The sequence below is a fragment of the Hyla sarda genome, chromosome 4 (genome assembly GCF_029499605.1).
Source record: "Hyla sarda isolate aHylSar1 chromosome 4, aHylSar1.hap1, whole genome shotgun sequence".
Lineage (NCBI taxonomy): Eukaryota > Metazoa > Chordata > Amphibia > Anura > Hylidae > Hyla > Hyla sarda.
In genome coordinates this window covers 41,347,262-41,362,460 of record NC_079192.1, presented here as the reverse complement: position 1 = coordinate 41,362,460, position 15,199 = coordinate 41,347,262, and the positions used below count along the sequence as shown (strand labels likewise).

At 45.9% G+C, this 15,199-nt stretch overlaps 39 non-coding genes across 39 annotated transcripts; all 39 read left to right on the top strand.

Moving 5' to 3' along the window:
* The first annotated feature begins 254 nt into the window (after window positions 1-254).
* On the top strand, window positions 255-327 carry TRNAR-ACG (transfer RNA arginine (anticodon ACG)). The gene has a single exon. It is a non-coding gene; the product is annotated as a tRNA-Arg (tRNA).
* A 543-nt stretch (window positions 328-870) lies between these two features.
* On the top strand, window positions 871-943 carry TRNAR-ACG (transfer RNA arginine (anticodon ACG)). Its single transcript has one exon. It is a non-coding gene; the product is annotated as a tRNA-Arg (tRNA).
* Window positions 944-1,486: 543 nt separating this feature from the next.
* On the top strand, window positions 1,487-1,559 carry TRNAR-ACG (transfer RNA arginine (anticodon ACG)). The gene has a single exon. It is a non-coding gene; the product is annotated as a tRNA-Arg (tRNA).
* An 8-nt stretch (window positions 1,560-1,567) lies between these two features.
* On the top strand, window positions 1,568-1,639 carry TRNAH-GUG (transfer RNA histidin (anticodon GUG)). The gene has a single exon. It is a non-coding gene; the product is annotated as a tRNA-His (tRNA).
* Window positions 1,640-2,010: 371 nt separating this feature from the next.
* On the top strand, window positions 2,011-2,082 carry TRNAH-GUG (transfer RNA histidin (anticodon GUG)). The gene has a single exon. It is a non-coding gene; the product is annotated as a tRNA-His (tRNA).
* Window positions 2,083-2,372: 290 nt separating this feature from the next.
* On the top strand, window positions 2,373-2,445 carry TRNAR-ACG (transfer RNA arginine (anticodon ACG)). The gene has a single exon. It is a non-coding gene; the product is annotated as a tRNA-Arg (tRNA).
* Window positions 2,446-2,815: 370 nt separating this feature from the next.
* Window positions 2,816-2,888, top strand: TRNAR-ACG (transfer RNA arginine (anticodon ACG)). Its single transcript has one exon. It is a non-coding gene; the product is annotated as a tRNA-Arg (tRNA).
* Window positions 2,889-3,410: 522 nt separating this feature from the next.
* Window positions 3,411-3,483, top strand: TRNAR-ACG (transfer RNA arginine (anticodon ACG)). Its single transcript has one exon. It is a non-coding gene; the product is annotated as a tRNA-Arg (tRNA).
* Window positions 3,484-3,491: 8 nt separating this feature from the next.
* On the top strand, window positions 3,492-3,563 carry TRNAH-GUG (transfer RNA histidin (anticodon GUG)). Its single transcript has one exon. It is a non-coding gene; the product is annotated as a tRNA-His (tRNA).
* Window positions 3,564-3,870: 307 nt separating this feature from the next.
* Window positions 3,871-3,943, top strand: TRNAR-ACG (transfer RNA arginine (anticodon ACG)). Its single transcript has one exon. It is a non-coding gene; the product is annotated as a tRNA-Arg (tRNA).
* An 8-nt stretch (window positions 3,944-3,951) lies between these two features.
* Window positions 3,952-4,023, top strand: TRNAH-GUG (transfer RNA histidin (anticodon GUG)). The gene has a single exon. It is a non-coding gene; the product is annotated as a tRNA-His (tRNA).
* Window positions 4,024-4,330: 307 nt separating this feature from the next.
* TRNAR-ACG (transfer RNA arginine (anticodon ACG)) lies at window positions 4,331-4,403 on the top strand. Its single transcript has one exon. It is a non-coding gene; the product is annotated as a tRNA-Arg (tRNA).
* Window positions 4,404-4,411: 8 nt separating this feature from the next.
* TRNAH-GUG (transfer RNA histidin (anticodon GUG)) lies at window positions 4,412-4,483 on the top strand. The gene has a single exon. It is a non-coding gene; the product is annotated as a tRNA-His (tRNA).
* Window positions 4,484-4,773: 290 nt separating this feature from the next.
* Window positions 4,774-4,846, top strand: TRNAR-ACG (transfer RNA arginine (anticodon ACG)). Its single transcript has one exon. It is a non-coding gene; the product is annotated as a tRNA-Arg (tRNA).
* A 387-nt stretch (window positions 4,847-5,233) lies between these two features.
* On the top strand, window positions 5,234-5,306 carry TRNAR-ACG (transfer RNA arginine (anticodon ACG)). The gene has a single exon. It is a non-coding gene; the product is annotated as a tRNA-Arg (tRNA).
* Window positions 5,307-5,676: 370 nt separating this feature from the next.
* On the top strand, window positions 5,677-5,749 carry TRNAR-ACG (transfer RNA arginine (anticodon ACG)). The gene has a single exon. It is a non-coding gene; the product is annotated as a tRNA-Arg (tRNA).
* A 603-nt stretch (window positions 5,750-6,352) lies between these two features.
* TRNAH-GUG (transfer RNA histidin (anticodon GUG)) lies at window positions 6,353-6,424 on the top strand. Its single transcript has one exon. It is a non-coding gene; the product is annotated as a tRNA-His (tRNA).
* A 307-nt stretch (window positions 6,425-6,731) lies between these two features.
* On the top strand, window positions 6,732-6,804 carry TRNAR-ACG (transfer RNA arginine (anticodon ACG)). The gene has a single exon. It is a non-coding gene; the product is annotated as a tRNA-Arg (tRNA).
* Window positions 6,805-7,174: 370 nt separating this feature from the next.
* Window positions 7,175-7,247, top strand: TRNAR-ACG (transfer RNA arginine (anticodon ACG)). Its single transcript has one exon. It is a non-coding gene; the product is annotated as a tRNA-Arg (tRNA).
* Window positions 7,248-7,255: 8 nt separating this feature from the next.
* On the top strand, window positions 7,256-7,327 carry TRNAH-GUG (transfer RNA histidin (anticodon GUG)). The gene has a single exon. It is a non-coding gene; the product is annotated as a tRNA-His (tRNA).
* Window positions 7,328-7,617: 290 nt separating this feature from the next.
* TRNAR-ACG (transfer RNA arginine (anticodon ACG)) lies at window positions 7,618-7,690 on the top strand. The gene has a single exon. It is a non-coding gene; the product is annotated as a tRNA-Arg (tRNA).
* Window positions 7,691-8,060: 370 nt separating this feature from the next.
* TRNAR-ACG (transfer RNA arginine (anticodon ACG)) lies at window positions 8,061-8,133 on the top strand. Its single transcript has one exon. It is a non-coding gene; the product is annotated as a tRNA-Arg (tRNA).
* Window positions 8,134-8,141: 8 nt separating this feature from the next.
* Window positions 8,142-8,213, top strand: TRNAH-GUG (transfer RNA histidin (anticodon GUG)). The gene has a single exon. It is a non-coding gene; the product is annotated as a tRNA-His (tRNA).
* A 442-nt stretch (window positions 8,214-8,655) lies between these two features.
* Window positions 8,656-8,728, top strand: TRNAH-AUG (transfer RNA histidin (anticodon AUG)). The gene has a single exon. It is a non-coding gene; the product is annotated as a tRNA-His (tRNA).
* Window positions 8,729-9,114: 386 nt separating this feature from the next.
* Window positions 9,115-9,187, top strand: TRNAR-ACG (transfer RNA arginine (anticodon ACG)). The gene has a single exon. It is a non-coding gene; the product is annotated as a tRNA-Arg (tRNA).
* Window positions 9,188-9,195: 8 nt separating this feature from the next.
* On the top strand, window positions 9,196-9,267 carry TRNAH-GUG (transfer RNA histidin (anticodon GUG)). The gene has a single exon. It is a non-coding gene; the product is annotated as a tRNA-His (tRNA).
* Window positions 9,268-9,574: 307 nt separating this feature from the next.
* TRNAR-ACG (transfer RNA arginine (anticodon ACG)) lies at window positions 9,575-9,647 on the top strand. Its single transcript has one exon. It is a non-coding gene; the product is annotated as a tRNA-Arg (tRNA).
* Window positions 9,648-10,017: 370 nt separating this feature from the next.
* On the top strand, window positions 10,018-10,090 carry TRNAR-ACG (transfer RNA arginine (anticodon ACG)). Its single transcript has one exon. It is a non-coding gene; the product is annotated as a tRNA-Arg (tRNA).
* A 370-nt stretch (window positions 10,091-10,460) lies between these two features.
* TRNAR-ACG (transfer RNA arginine (anticodon ACG)) lies at window positions 10,461-10,533 on the top strand. The gene has a single exon. It is a non-coding gene; the product is annotated as a tRNA-Arg (tRNA).
* Window positions 10,534-11,346: 813 nt separating this feature from the next.
* TRNAR-ACG (transfer RNA arginine (anticodon ACG)) lies at window positions 11,347-11,419 on the top strand. The gene has a single exon. It is a non-coding gene; the product is annotated as a tRNA-Arg (tRNA).
* Window positions 11,420-11,789: 370 nt separating this feature from the next.
* Window positions 11,790-11,862, top strand: TRNAR-ACG (transfer RNA arginine (anticodon ACG)). The gene has a single exon. It is a non-coding gene; the product is annotated as a tRNA-Arg (tRNA).
* A 370-nt stretch (window positions 11,863-12,232) lies between these two features.
* Window positions 12,233-12,305, top strand: TRNAR-ACG (transfer RNA arginine (anticodon ACG)). The gene has a single exon. It is a non-coding gene; the product is annotated as a tRNA-Arg (tRNA).
* An 8-nt stretch (window positions 12,306-12,313) lies between these two features.
* On the top strand, window positions 12,314-12,385 carry TRNAH-GUG (transfer RNA histidin (anticodon GUG)). The gene has a single exon. It is a non-coding gene; the product is annotated as a tRNA-His (tRNA).
* Window positions 12,386-12,675: 290 nt separating this feature from the next.
* Window positions 12,676-12,748, top strand: TRNAR-ACG (transfer RNA arginine (anticodon ACG)). Its single transcript has one exon. It is a non-coding gene; the product is annotated as a tRNA-Arg (tRNA).
* A 370-nt stretch (window positions 12,749-13,118) lies between these two features.
* On the top strand, window positions 13,119-13,191 carry TRNAR-ACG (transfer RNA arginine (anticodon ACG)). Its single transcript has one exon. It is a non-coding gene; the product is annotated as a tRNA-Arg (tRNA).
* Window positions 13,192-13,713: 522 nt separating this feature from the next.
* On the top strand, window positions 13,714-13,786 carry TRNAH-AUG (transfer RNA histidin (anticodon AUG)). The gene has a single exon. It is a non-coding gene; the product is annotated as a tRNA-His (tRNA).
* Window positions 13,787-13,794: 8 nt separating this feature from the next.
* On the top strand, window positions 13,795-13,866 carry TRNAH-GUG (transfer RNA histidin (anticodon GUG)). The gene has a single exon. It is a non-coding gene; the product is annotated as a tRNA-His (tRNA).
* A 750-nt stretch (window positions 13,867-14,616) lies between these two features.
* Window positions 14,617-14,689, top strand: TRNAR-ACG (transfer RNA arginine (anticodon ACG)). Its single transcript has one exon. It is a non-coding gene; the product is annotated as a tRNA-Arg (tRNA).
* A 370-nt stretch (window positions 14,690-15,059) lies between these two features.
* Window positions 15,060-15,132, top strand: TRNAR-ACG (transfer RNA arginine (anticodon ACG)). Its single transcript has one exon. It is a non-coding gene; the product is annotated as a tRNA-Arg (tRNA).
* Window positions 15,133-15,199: the final 67 nt, after the last annotated feature.

Genomic DNA, 15,199 nt, shown 5'->3' with positions numbered 1-15,199 from the left:
AAGGTTGAAGAATCTTTAGGATTTCCAGGAAGTAGACCCCAAGTTTCATCTGCTAATTGTTTTGGATGACTTTAATCTGCCAAGTAGTGATTTCGCCCTTTGTAAAAATGTGTTGTAAGGACAACACATTTAGTCTCTGGACGGTTCCGATTTGATTTGCAAGAAACGGAAGACACTTTTGGCAATGGTACCATGTGGCAGGTTTTCCAGTACTTCACAAATGAGGCACCGGTTTGGCAGTTGTTTTTTCAGCAGGGCCAGTGGCGCAATGGATAACGCGTCTGACTACGGATCAGAAGATTGTAGGTTCGACTCCTACCTGGCTCGGGAATGTTGCCGTGATCGTATAGTGGTTAGTACTCTGCGTTGTGGCCACAGCAACCCCGGTTCGAATCCGGGTCACGGCATCTCATCCTTGCTTCTAATTTTAACACTTCTACCCCAAGGTTGAAGAATCTTTAGGTTCGACTCCTACCTGGCTCGGGAATGTTGCCGTGATCGTATAGCAGTTAGTACTCTGCGTTGTGGCCGCAGCAACCCCGGTTCGAATCCGGGTCACGGCATCTCATCCTTGCTTCCATTTTTAACACTTCTACCCCAAGGTTGAAGAATCTTTAGGATTTCCAGGAAGTAAACCCCAAGTTTCATCTCCTGCATGATTTCTTCTGCTAATTGTTTTGGATGACTTTAATCTGCCAAGTAGTGATTTCGCCCTTTGTAAAAATGTGTTGTAAGGACAACACATTTAGTCTCTGGACGGTTCCGATTTGATTTGCAAGAAACGGAAGACACTTTTGGCAATGGTACCATGTGGCAGGTTTTCCAGTACTTCACAAATGAGGCACCGGTTTGGCAGTTGTTTTTTCAGCAGGGCCAGTGGCGCAATGGATAACGCGTCTGACTACGGATCAGAAGATTGAAGGTTCGACTCCTACCTGGCTCGGGAATGTTGCCGTGATCGTATAGTGGTTAGTACTCTGCGTTGTGGCCACAGCAACCCCGGTTCGAATCCGGGTCACGGCATCTCATCCTTGCTTCTAATTTTAACACTTCTACCCCAAGGTTGAAGAATCTTTAGGTTCGACTCCTACCTGGCTCGGGAATGTTGCCGTGATCGTATAGCAGTTAGTACTCTGCGTTGTGGCCGCAGCAACCCCGGTTCAAATCCGGGTCACGGCATCTCATCCTTGCTTCCATTTTTAACACTTCTACCCCAAGGTTGAAGAATCTTTAGGATTTCCAGGAAGTAAACCCCAAGTTTCATCTCCTGCATGATTTCTTCTGCTAATTGTTTTGGATGACTTTAATCTGCCAAGTAGTGATTTCGCCCTTTGTAAAAATGTGTTGTAAGGACAACACATTTAGTCTCTGGACGGTTCCGATTTGATTTGCAAGAAACGGAAGACACTTTTGGCAATGGTACCATGTGGCAGGTTTTCCAGTACTTCAGAAATGAGGCACCGGTTTGGCAGTTGTTTTTTCAGCAGGGCCAGTGGCGCAATGGATAACGCGTCTGACTACGGATCAGAAGATTGTAGGTTCGACTCCTACCTGGCTCGGGAAGGTTGCCGTGATCGTATAGTGGTTAGTACTCTGCGTTGTGGCCGCAGCAACCCTGGTTCGAATCCGGGTCACGGCATCTCATCCTTGCTTCCAATTTTAACACTTCTACCCCAAGGTTGAAGAATCTTTAGGATTTCCAGGAAGTAGACCCCAAGTTTCATCTGCTAATTGTTTTGGATGACTTTAATCTGCCAAGTAGTGATTTCGCCCTTTGTAAAAATGTGTTGTAAAGACAACACATTTAGTCTCTGGACGGTTCCGATTTGATTTGCAAGAAACGGAAGACACTTTTGGCAATGGTACCATGTGGCAGGTTTTCCAGTACTTCACAAATGAGGCACCGGTTTGGCAGTTGTTTTTTCAGCAGGGCCAGTGGCGCAATGGATAACGCGTCTGACTACGGATCAGAAGATTGAAGGTTCGACTCCTACCTGGCTTGGGAATGTTGCCGTGATCGTATAGTGGTTAGTACTCTGCGTTGTGGCCGCAGCAACCCCGGTTTGAATCCGGGTCACGGCATCTCATCCTTGCTTCCAATTTTAACACTTCTACCCCAAGGTTGAAGAATCTTTAGGATTTCCAGGAAGTAGACCCCAAGTTTCATCTGCTAATTGTTTTGGATGACTTTAATCTGCCAAGTAGTGATTTCGCCCTTTGTAAAAATGTGTTGTAAGGACAACACATTTAGTCTCTGGACGGTTCCGATTTGATTTGCAAGAAACGGAAGGCACTTTTGGCAATGGTACCATGTGGCAGGTTTTCCAGTACTTCAGAAATGAGGCACCGGTTTGGCAGTTGTTTTTTCAGCAGGGCCAGTGGCGCAATGGATAACGCGTCTGACTACGGATCAGAAGATTGTAGGTTCGACTCCTACCTGGCTCGGGAATGTTGCCGTGATCGTATAGTGGTTAGTACTCTGCTTTGTGGCCGCAGCAACCCCGGTTCGAATCCGGGTCACGGCATCTCATCCTTGCTTCCAATTTTAACACTTCTAACCCAAGGTTGAAGAATCTTTAGGATTTCCAGGAAGTAGACCCCAAGTTTCATCTGCTAATTGTTTTGGATGACTTTAATCTGCCAAGTAGTGATTTCGCCCTTTGTAAAAATGTGTTGTAAGGACAACACATTTAGTCTCTGGACGGTTCCGATTTGATTTGCAAGAAACGGAAGACACTTTTGGCAATGGTACCATGTGGCAGGTTTTCCAGTACTTCACAAATGAGGCACCGGTTTGGCAGTTGTTTTTTCAGCAGGGCCAGTGGCGCAATGGATAACGCGTCTGACTACGGATCAGAAGATTGTAGGTTCGACTCCTACCTGGCTCGGGAATGTTGCCGTGATCGTATAGTGGTTAGTGCTCTGCGTTGTGGCCGCAGCAACCCCGGTTCCAATCCGGGTCACGGCATCTCATCCTTGCTTCCAATTTTAACACTTCTACCCCAAGGATTAAGAATCTTTAGGATTTCCAGGAAGTAGACCCCAAGTTTCATCTGCTAATTGTTTTGGATGACTTTAATCTGCCAAGTAGTGATTTCGCCCTTTGTAAAAATGTGTTGTAAGGACAACACATTTAGTCTCTGGACGGTTCCGATTTGATTTGCAAGAAACGGAAGACACTTTTGGCAATGGTACCATGTGGCAGGTTTTCCAGTTCTTCAGAAATGAGGCACCGGTTAGTAGTTATTTCGCCCTTTGTAAAAATGTGTTGTAAGGACAACACATTTAGCCTCTGGACGGTTCCGATTTGATTTGCAAGAAACGGAAGACACTTTTGGCAATGGTACCATGTGGCAGGTTTTCCAGTACTTCAGAAATGAGGCACCGGTTTGGCAGTTGTTTTTTCAGCAGGGCCAGTGGCGCAATGGATAACGCGTCTGACTACGGATCAGAAGATTGTAGGTTCGACTCCTACCTGGCTCGGGAATGTTGCCGTGATCGTATAGCGGTTAGTACTCTGCGTTGTGGCCGCAGCAACCCCGGTTCGAATCCGGGTCACGGCATCTCATCCTTGCTTCCATTTTTAACACTTCTACCCCAAGGTTGAAGAATCTTTAGGATTTCCAGGAAGTAAACCCCAAGTTTCATCTCCTGCATGATTTCTTCTGCTAATTGTTTTGGATGACTTTAATCTGCCAAGTAGTGATTTCGCCCTTTGTAAAAATGTGTTGTAAGGACAACACATTTAGTCTCTGGACGGTACCGATTTGATTTGCAAGAAACGGAAGACACTTTTGGCAATGGTACCATGTGGCAGGTTTTCCAGTACTTCAGAAATGAGGCACCGGTTTGGCAGTTGTTTTTTCAGCAGGGCCAGTGGCGCAATGGATAACGCGTCTGACTACGGATCAGAAGATTGTAGGTTCGACTCCTACCTGGCTCGGGAATGTTGCCGTGATCGTATAGCGGTTAGTACTCTGCGTTGTGGCCGCAGCAACCCCGGTTCGAATCCGGGTCACGGCATCTCATCCTTGCTTCCATTTTTAACACTTCTACCCCAAGGTTGAAGAATCTTTAGGATTTCCAGGAAGTAAACCCCAAGTTTCATCTCCTGCATGATTTCTTCTGCTAATTGTTTTGGATGACTTTAATCTGCCAAGTAGTGATTTCGCCCTTTGTAAAAATGTGTTGTAAGGACAACACATTTAGTCTCTGGACGGTACCGATTTGATTTGCAAGAAACGGAAGACACTTTTGGCAATGGTACCATGTGGCAGGTTTTCCAGTACTTCAGAAATGAGGCACCGGTTTGGCAGTTGTTTTTTCAGCAGGGCCAGTGGCGCAATGGATAACACGTCTGACTACGGATCAGAAGATTGTAGGTTCGACTCCTACCTGGCTCGGGAAGGTTGCCGTGATCGTATAGTGGTTAGTACTCTGCGTTGTGGCCGCAGTAACCCCGGTTAGAATCCGGGTCACGGCATCTCATCCTTGCTTCCAATTTTAACACTTCTACCCCAAGGTTGAAGAATCTTTAGGATTTCCAGGAAGTAGACCCCAAGTTTCATCTGCTAATTGTTTTGGATGACTTTAATCTGCCAAGTAGTGATTTCGCCCTTTGTAAAAATGTGTTGTAAGGACAACACATTTAGTCTCTGGACGGTTCCGATTTGATTTGCAAGAAACGGAAGGCACTTTTGGCAATGGTACCATGTGGCAGGTTTTCCAGTACTTCAGAAATGAGGCACCGGTTTGGCAGTTGTTTTTTCAGCAGGGCCAGTGGCACAATGGATAACGCGTCTGACTACGGATCAGAAGATTGTAGGTTCGACTCCTACCTGGCTCGGGAATGTTGCCGTGATCGTATAGCGGTTAGTACTCTGCGTTGTGGCCGCAGCAACCCCAGTTCGAATCCGGGTCACGGCATCTCATCCTTGCTTCCATTTTTAACACTTCTACCCCAAGGTTGAAGAATCTTTAGGATTTCCAGGAAGTAAACCCCAAGTTTCATCTCCTGCATGATTTCTTCTGCTAATTGTTTTGGATGACTTTAATCTGCCAAGTAGTGATTTCGCCCTTTGTAAAAATGTGTTGTAAGGACAACACATTTAGTCTCTGGACGGTTCCGATTTGATTTGCAAGAAACGGAAGACACTTTTGGCAATGGTACCATGTGGCAGGTTTTCCAGTACTTTAGAAATGAGGCACCGGTTTGGCAGTTGTTTTTTCAGCAGGGCCAGTGGCGCAATGGATAACGCGTCTGACTACGGATCAGAAGATTGTAGGTTCAACTCCTACCTGGCTCGGGAAGGTTGCCGTGATCGTATAGTGGTTAGTACTCTGCGTTGTGGCCACAGCAACCCCGCTTTGAATCTGGGTCACGGCATCTCATCCTTGCTTCCAATTTTAACACTTCTAACCCAAGGTTGAAGAATCTTTAGGATTTCCAGGAAGTAGACCCCAAGTTTCATCTGCTAATTGTTTTGGATGACTTTAATCTGCCAAGTAGTGATTTCGCCCTTTGTAAAAATGTGTTGTAAGGACAACACATTTAGTCTCTGGACGGTTCCGATTTGATTTGCAAGAAACGGAAGACACTTTTGGCAATGGTACCATGTGGCAGGTTTTCCAGTACTTCACAAATGAGGCACCGGTTTGGCAGTTGTTTTTTCAGCAGGGCCAGTGGCGCAATGGATAACGCGTCTGACTACGGATCAGAAGATTGTAGGTTCGACTCCTACCTGGCTCGGGAATGTTGCCGTGATCGTATAGTGGTTAGTACTCTGCGTTGTGGCAGCAGCAACCCCGGTTCGAATCCGGGTCACGGCATCTCATCCTTGCTTCCAATTTTAACACTTCTAACCCAAGGTTGAAGAATCTTTAGGATTTCCAGGAAGTAGACCCCAAGTTTCATCTGCTAATTGTTTTGGATGACTTTAATCTGCCAAGTAGTGATTTCGCCCTTTGTAAAAATGTGTTGTAAGGACAACACATTTAGTCTCTGGACGGTTCCGATTTGATTTGCAAGAAACGGAAGACACTTTTGGCAATGGTACCATGTGGCAGGTTTTCCAGTTCTTCAGAAATGAGGCACCGGTTAGTAGTTATTTCGCCCTTTGTAAAAATGTGTTGTAAGGACAACACATTTAGTCTCTGGACGGTTCCGATTTGATTTGCAAGAAACGGAAGACACTTTTGGCAATGGTACCATGTGGCAGGTTTTCCAGTACTTCAGAAATGAGGCACCGGTTTGGCAGTTGTTTTTACAGCAGGGCCAGTGGCGCCATGGAAAACACGTCTGACTACGGATCAGAAGATTGTAGGTTCGACTCCTACCTGGCTCGGGAAGGTTGCCGTGATCGTATAGTGGTTAGTACTCTGCGTTGTGGCCGCAGCAACCCCGGTTCGAATCCGGGTCACGGCATCTCATCCTTGCTTCCATTTTTAAAACTTCTACCCCAAGGTTGAAGAATCTTTAGGATTTCCAGGAAGTAAACCCCAAGTTTCATCTCCTGCATGATTTCTTCTGCTAATTGTTTTGGATGACTTTAATCTGCCAAGTAGTGATTTCGCCCTTTGTAAAAATGTGTTGTAAGGACAACACATTTAGTCTCTGGACGGTTCCGATTTGATTTGCAAGAAACGGAAGACACTTTTGGCAATGGTACCATGTGGCAGGTTTTCCAGTACTTCAGAAATGAGGCACCGGTTTGGCAGTTGTTTTTTCAGCAGGGCCAGTGGCGCAATGGATAACGCGTCTGACTACGGATCAGAAGATTGTAGGTTCGACTCCTACCTGGCTTGGGAAGGTTGCCGTGATCGTATAGTGGTTAGTACTCTGCGTTGTGGCCGCAGCAACCCCGCTTCGAATCTGGGTCACGGCATCTCATCCTTGCTTCCAATTTTAACACTTCTAACCCAAGGTTGAAGAATCTTTAGGATTTCCAGGAAGTAGACCCCAAATTTCATCTGCTAATTGTTTTGGATGACTTTAATCTGCCAAGTAGTGATTTCGCCCTTTGTAAAAATGTGTTGTAAGGACAACACATTTAGTCTCTGGACGGTTCCGATTTGATTTGCAAGAAACGGAAGACACTTTTGGCAATGGTACCATGTGGCAGGTTTTCCAGTACTTCACAAATGAGGCACCGGTTTGGCAGTTGTTTTTTCAGCAGGGCCAGTGGCGCAATGAATAACGCGTCTGACTACGGATCAGAAGATTGTAGGTTCGACTCCTACCTGGCTCGGGAATGTTGCCGTGATCGTATAGTGGTTAGTACTCTGCGTTGTGGCCGCAGCAACCCCGGTTCGAATCCGGGTCACGGCATCTCATCCTTGCTTCCAATTTTAACACTTCTACCCCAAGGTTGAAGAATCTTTAGGATTTCCAGGAAGTAGACCCCAAGTTTCATCTGCTAATTGTTTTGGATGACTTTAATCTGCCAAGTAGTGATTTCGCCCTTTGTAAAAATGTGTTGTAAGGACAACACATTTAGTCTCTGGACGGTTCCGATTTGATTTGCAAGAAACGGAAGACACTTTTGGCAATGGTACCATGTGGCAGGTTTTCCAGTACTTCAGAAATGAGGCACCGGTTTGGCAGTTGTTTTTTCAGCAGGGCCAGTGGCGCAATGGATAACACGTCTGACTACGGATCAGAAGATTGTAGGTTCGACTCCTACCTGGCTCGGGAAGGTTGCCGTGATCGTATAGTGGTTAGTACTCTGCGTTGTGGCCGCAGCAACCCAGGTTCTAATCCGGGTCACGGCATCTCATCCTTGCTTCCATTTTTAACACTTCTACCCCAAGGTTGAAGAATCTTTAGGATTTCCAGGAAGTAAACCCCAAGTTTCATCTGCTAATTGTTTTGGATGACTTTAATCTGCCAAGTAGTGATTTCGCCCTTTGTAAAAATGTGTTGTAAGGACAACACATTTAGTCTCTGGACGGTTCCGATTTGATTTGCAAGAAACGGAAGACACTTTTGGCAATGGTACCATGTGGCAGGTTTTCTAGTACTTCACAAATGAGGCACCGGTTTGGCAGTTGTTTTTTCAGCAGGGCCAGTGGCGCAATGGATAACGCGTCTGACTACGGATCAGAAGATTGTAGGTTCGACTCCTACCTGGCTCGGGAATGTTGCCGTGATCGTATAGTGGTTAGTACTCTGCGTTGTGGCTGCAGCAACCCCGGTTCGAATCCGGGTCACGGCATCTCATCCTTGCTTCCAATTTTAACACTTCTACCCCATGGTTGAAGAATCTTTAGGATTTCCAGGAAGTAGACCCCAAGTTTCATCTGCTAATTGTTTTGGATGACTTTAATCTGCCAAGTAGTGATTTCGCCCTTTGTAAAAATGTGTTGTAAGGACAACACATTTAGTCTCTGGACGGTTCCGATTTGATTTGCAAGAAACGGAAGACACTTTTGGCAATGGTACCATGTGGCAGGTTTTCCAGTTCTTCAGAAATGAGGCACCGGTTAGTAGTTATTTCGCCCTTTGTAAAAATGTGTTGTAAGGACAACACATTTAGTCTCTGGACGGTTCCGATTTGATTTGCAAGAAACGGAAGACACTTTTGGCAATGGTACCATGTGGCAGGTTTTCCAGTACTTCAGAAATGAGGCACCGGTTTGGCAGTTGTTTTTTCAGCAGGGTCAGTGGCGCAATGGATAACGCGTCTGACTATGGATCAGAAGATTGTAGGTTCGACTCCTACCTGGCTCGGGAATGTTGCCGTGATCGTATAGCGGTTAGTACTCTGCGTTGTGGCCGCAGCAACCCCGGTTCGAATCCGGGCATGGCATCTCATCCTTGCTTCCATTTTTAACACTTCTACCCCAAGGTTGAAGAATCTTTAGGATTTCCAGGAAGTAAACCCCAAGTTTCATCTCCTGCATGATTTCTTCTGCTAATTGTTTTGGATGACTTTAATCTGCCAAGTAGTGATTTCGCCCTTTGTAAAAATGTGTTGTAAGGACAACACATTTAGTCTCTGGACGGTTCCGATTTGATTTGCAAGAAACGGAAGACACTTTTGGCAATGGTACCATGTGGCAGGTTTTCCAGTACTTCAGAAATGAGGCACCGGTTTGGCAGTTGTTTTTTCAGCAGGGCCAGTGGCGCAATGGATAACGCGTCTGACTACGGATCAGAAGATTGTAGGTTCGACTCCTACCTGGCTCGGGAATGTTGCCGTGATCGTATAGCGGTTAGTACTCTGCGTTGTGGCCGCAGCAACCCCGGTTCGAATCCGGGTCACGGCATCTCATCCTTGCTTCCATTTTTAACACTTCTACCCCAAGGTTGAAGAATCTTTAGGATTTCCAGGAAGTAAACCCCAAGTTTCATCTCCTGCATGATTTCTTCTGCTAATTGTTTTGGATGACTTTAATCTGCCAAGTAGTGATTTCGCCCTTTGTAAAAATGTGTTGTAAGGACAACACATTTAGTCTCTGGACGGTTCCGATTTGATTTGCAAGAAACGGAAGGCACTTTTGGCAATGGTACCATGTGGCAGGTTTTCCAGTACTTCAGAAATGAGGCACCGGTTTGGCAGTTGTTTTTTCAGCAGGGCCAGTGGCGCAATGGATAACGCGTCTGACTACGGATCAGAAGATTGTAGGTTCGACTCCTACCTGGCTTGGGAAGGTTGCCGTGATCGTATAGTGGTTAGTACTCTGCGTTGTGGCCGCAGCAACCCCGCTTCGAATCTGGGTCACGGCATCTCATCCTTGCTTCCAATTTTAACACTTCTAACCCAAGGTTGAAGAATCTTTAGGTTTTCCAGGAAGTAGACCCCAAATTTCATCTGCTAATTGTTTTGGATGACTTTAATCTGCCAAGTAGTGATTTCGCCCTTTGTAAAAATGTGTTGTAAGGACAACACATTTAGTCTCTGGACGGTTCCGATTTGATTTGCAAGAAACGGAAGACACTTTTGGCAATGGTACCATGTGGCAGGTTTTCCAGTTCTTCAGAAATGAGGCACCGGTTTGGCAGTTGTTTTTTCAGCAGGGCCAGTGGCGCAATGGATAACGCGTCTGACTACGGATCAGAAGATTGTAGGTTCGACTCCTACCTGGCTCGGGAAGGTTGCCGTGATCGTATAGTGGTTAGTACTCTGCGTTGTGGCCGCAGCAACCCAGGTTCTAATCCGGGTCACGGCATCTCATCCTTGCTTCCATTTTTAACACTTCTACCCCAAGGTTGAAGAATCTTTAGGATTTCCAGGAAGTAAACCCCAAGTTTCATCTGCTAATTGTTTTGGATGACTTTAATCTGCCAAGTAGTGATTTCGTCCTTTGTAAAAATGTGTTGTAAGGACAACACATTTAGTCTCTGGACGGTTCCGATTTGATTTGCAAGAAACGGAAGGCACTTTTGGCAATGGTACCATGTGGCAGGTTTTCCAGTACTTCAGAAATGAGGCACCGGTTTGGCAGTTGTTTTTTCAGCAGGGCCAGTGGCGCAATGGATAATGCGTCTGACTACGGATCAGAAGATTGTAGGTTCGACTCCTACCTGGCTTGGGAAGGTTGCCGTGATCGTATAGTGGTTAGTACTCTGCGTTGTGGCCGCAGCAACCCCGCTTTGAATCTGGGTCACAGCATCTCATCCTTGCTTCCAATTTTAACACTTCTAACCCAAGGTTGAAGAATCTTTAGGATTTCCAGGAAGTAGACCCCAAGTTTCATCTGCTAATTGTTTTGGATGACTTTAATCTGCCAAGTAGTGATTTCGCCCTTTGTATAAATGTGTTGTAAGGACAACACATTTAGTCTCTGGACGGTTCCGATTTGATTTGCAAGAAACGGAAGACACTTTTGGCAATGGTACCATGTGGCAGGTTTTCTAGTACTTCACAAATGAGGCACCGGTTTGGCAGTTATTTTGTCAGCAGGGCCAGTGGCGCAATGGATAACACGTCTGTCTACGGATCAGAAGATTGTAGGTTTGACTCCTACCTGGCTCGGGAATGTTGCCGTGATCGTATAGTGGTTAGTACTCTGCGTTGTGGCCGCAGCAACCCCGCTTCGAATCTGGGTCACGGCATCTCATCCTTGCTTCCAATTTTAACACTTCTAACCCAAGGTTGAAGAATCTTTAGGATTTCCAGGAAGTAGACCCCAAATTTCATCTGCTAATTGTTTTGGATGACTTTAATCTGCCAAGTAGTGATTTCGCCCTTTGTAAAAATGTGTTGTAAGGACAACACATTTAGTCTCTGGACGGTTCCGATTTGATTTGCAAGAAACGGAAGACACTTTTGGCAATGGTACCATGTGGCAGGTTTTCCAGTTCTTCAGAAATGAGGCACCGGTTTGGCAGTTGTTTTTTCAGCAGGGCCAGTGGCGCAATGGATAACGCGTCTGACTACGGATCAGAAGATTGTAGGTTCGACTCCTACCTGGCTCGGGAAGGTTGCCGTGATCGTATAGTGGTTAGTACTCTGCGTTGTGGCCGCAGCAACCCAGGTTCTAATCCGGGTCACGGCATCTCATCCTTGCTTCCATTTTTAACACTTCTACCCCAAGGTTGAAGAATCTTTAGGATTTCCAGGAAGTAAACCCCAAGTTTCATCTGCTAATTGTTTTGGATGACTTTAATCTGCCAAGTAGTGATTTCGTCCTTTGTAAAAATGTGTTGTAAGGACAACACATTTAGTCTCTGGACGGTTCCGATTTGATTTGCAAGAAACGGAAGGCACTTTTGGCAATGGTACCATGTGGCAGGTTTTCCAGTACTTCAGAAATGAGGCACCGGTTTGGCAGTTGTTTTTTCAGCAGGGCCAGTGGCGCAATGGATAATGCGTCTGACTACGGATCAGAAGATTGTAGGTTCGACTCCTACCTGGCTTGGGAAGGTTGCCGTGATCGTATAGTGGTTAGTACTCTGCGTTGTGGCCGCAGCAACCCCGCTTTGAATCTGGGTCACAGCATCTCATCCTTGCTTCCAATTTTAACACTTCTAACCCAAGGTTGAAGAATCTTTAGGATTTCCAGGAAGTAGACCCCAAGTTTCATCTGCTAATTGTTTTGGATGACTTTAATCTGCCAAGTAGTGATTTCGCCCTTTGTATAAATGTGTTGTAAGGACAACACATTTAGTCTCTGGACGGTTCCGATTTGATTTGCAAGAAACGGAAGACACGTTTGGCAATGGTACCATGTGGCAGGTTTTCTAGTACTTCACAAATGAGGCACCGGTTTGGCAGTTATTTTGTCAGCAGGGCCAGTGGCGCAATGGATAACACGTCTGTCTACGGATCAGAAGATTGTAGGTTCGACTCCTACCTGGCTCGGGAATGTTGCCGTGATCGTATAGTGGTTAGTACTCTGCGTTGTGGCCGCAGCAACCCCGGTTCGAATCCGGGTCACGGCATCTCATCCTTGCTTCCAATTTTAACACTTCTACCCCAAGGTTGAAGAATCTTTAGGATTTCCAGGAAGTAGACCCCAAGTTTCATCTGCTAATTGTTTTGGATGACTTTAATCTGCCAAGTAGTGATTTCGCCCTTTGTAAAAATGTGTTGTAAGGACAACACATTTAGTCTCTGGACGGTTCCGATTTGATTTGCAAGAAACGGAAGACACTTTTGGCAATGGTACCATGTGGCAGGTTTTCCAGTACTTCAGAAATGAGGCACCGGTTTGGCAGTTGTTTTTTCAGCAGGGCCAGTGGCGCAATGGATAACACGTCTGACTACGGATCAGAAGATTGTAGGTTCGACTCCTACCTGGCTCGGGAATGTTGCCGTGATCGTATAGTGGTTAGTACTCTGCGTTGTGGCCGCAGCAACCCCGGTTCGAATCCGGGTCACAGCATCTCATCCTTGCTTCCAATTTTAACACTTCTAACCCAAGGTTGAAGAATCTTTAGGATTTCCAGGAAGTAGACCCCAAGTTTCATCTGCTAATTGTTTTGGATGACTTTAATCTGCCAAGTAGTGATTTCGCCCTTTGTAAAAATGTGTTGTAAGGACAACACATTTAGTCTCTGGACTGTTCCGATTTGATTTGCAAGAAACGGAAGACACTTTTGGCAATGGTACCATGTGGCAGGTTTTCCAGTACTTCAGAAATGAGGCACCGGTTTGGCAGTTGTTTTTTCAGCAGGGCCAGTGGCGCAATGGATAACGCGTCTGACTACGGATCAGAAGATTGTAGGTTCAACTCCTCCCTGGCTCGGGAATGTTGCCATGATCGTATAGTGGTTAGTACTCTGCGTTGTGGCCGCAGCAACCCCGGTTCGAATCCGGGTCACAGCATCTCATCCTTGCTTCCAATTTTAACACTTCTACCCCAAGGTTGAAGAATCTTTAGGATTTCCAGGAAGTAGACCCCAAGTTTCATCTGCTAATTGTTTTGGATGACTTTAATCTGCCAAGTAGTGATTTCGCCCTTTGTAAAAATGTGTTGTAAGGACAACACATTTAGTCTCTGGACGGTTCCGATTTGATTTGCAAGAAACGGAAGACACTTTTGGCAATGGTACCATGTGGCAGGTTTTCCAGTTCTTCAGAAATGAGGCACCGGTTAGTAGTTATTTCGCCCTTTGTAAAAATGTGTTGTAAGGACAACACATTTAGTCTCTGGACGGTTCCGATTTGATTTGCAAGAAACGGAAGACACTTTTGGCAATGGTACCATGTGGCAGGTTTTCCAGTACTTCAGAAATGAGGCACCGGTTTGGCAGTTGTTTTTTCAGCAGGGCCAGTGGCGCAATGGATAACGCGTCTGACTATGGATCAGAAGATTGTAGGTTCGACTCCTACCTGGCTCGGGAATGTTGCCGTGATTGTATAGCGGTTAGTACTCTGCGTTGTGGCCGCAGATACCCCGGTTCGAATCCGGGTCATGGCATCTCATCCTTGCTTCCATTTTTAACACTTCTACCCCAAGGTTGAAGAATCTTTAGGATTTCCAGGAAGTAAACCCCAAGTTTCATCTCCTGCATGATTTCTTCTGCTAATTGTTTTGGATGACTTTAATCTGCCAAGTAGAGATTTCGCCCTTTGTAAAAATGTGTTGTAAGGACAACACATTTAGTCTCTGGACGGTTCCGATTTGATTTGCAAGAAACGGAAGGCACTTTTGGCAATGGTACCATGTGGCAGGTTTTCCAGTACTTCAGAAATGAGGCACCGGTTTGGCAGTTGTTTTTTCAGCATGGCCAGTGGCGCAATGGATAATGCGTCTGACTACGGATCAGAAGATTGTAGGTTCGACTCCTACCTGGCTTGGGAAGGTTGCCGTGATCGTATAGTGGTTAGTACTCCGCGTTGTGGCCGCAGCAACCCCGCTTCGAATCTGGGTCACGGCATCTCATCCTTGCTTCCAATTTTAACACTTCTAACCCAAGGTTGAAGAATCTTTAGGATTTCCAGGAAGTAGACCCCAAGTTTCATCTGCTAATTGTTTTGGATGACTTTAATCTGCCAAGTAGTGATTTCGCCCTTTGTAAAAATGTGTTGTAAGGACAACACATTTAGTCTCTGGACGGTTCCGATTTGATTTGCAAGAAACGGAAGACACTTTTGGCAATGGTACCATGTGGCAGGTTTTCTAGTACTTCACAAATGAGGCACCGGTTTGGCAGTTGTTTTTTCAGCAGGGCCAGTGGCGCAATGGATAACACGTCTGTCTACGGATCAGAAGATTGTAGGTTCGACTCCTACCTGGCTCGGGAATGTTGCCGTGATCGTATAGTGGTTAGTACTCTGCGTTGTGGCCGCAGCAACCCCGGTTCGAATCCGGGTCACAGCATCTCATCCTTGCTTCCAATTTTAACACTTCTACCCCAAGGTTGAAGAATCTTTAGGATTTCCAGGAAGTAGACCCCAAGTTTCATCTGCTAATTGTTTTGGATGACTTTAATCTGCCAAGTAGTGATTTCGCCCTTTGTAAAAATGTGTTGTAAGGACAACACATTTAGTCTCTGGACGGTTCCGATTTGATTTGCAAGAAACGGAAGACACTTTTGGCAATGGTACCATGTGGCAGGTTTTCCAGTACTTCAGAAATGAGGCACCGGTTTGGCAGTTGTTTTTTCAGTAGGGCCAGTGGCGCAATGGATAACACGTCTGACTACGGATCAGAAGATTGTAGGTTCGACTCCTACCTGGCTCGGGAATGTTGCCGTGATCGTATAGTGGTTAGTACTCTGCGTTGTGGCCGCAGCAACCCCGGTTCGAAT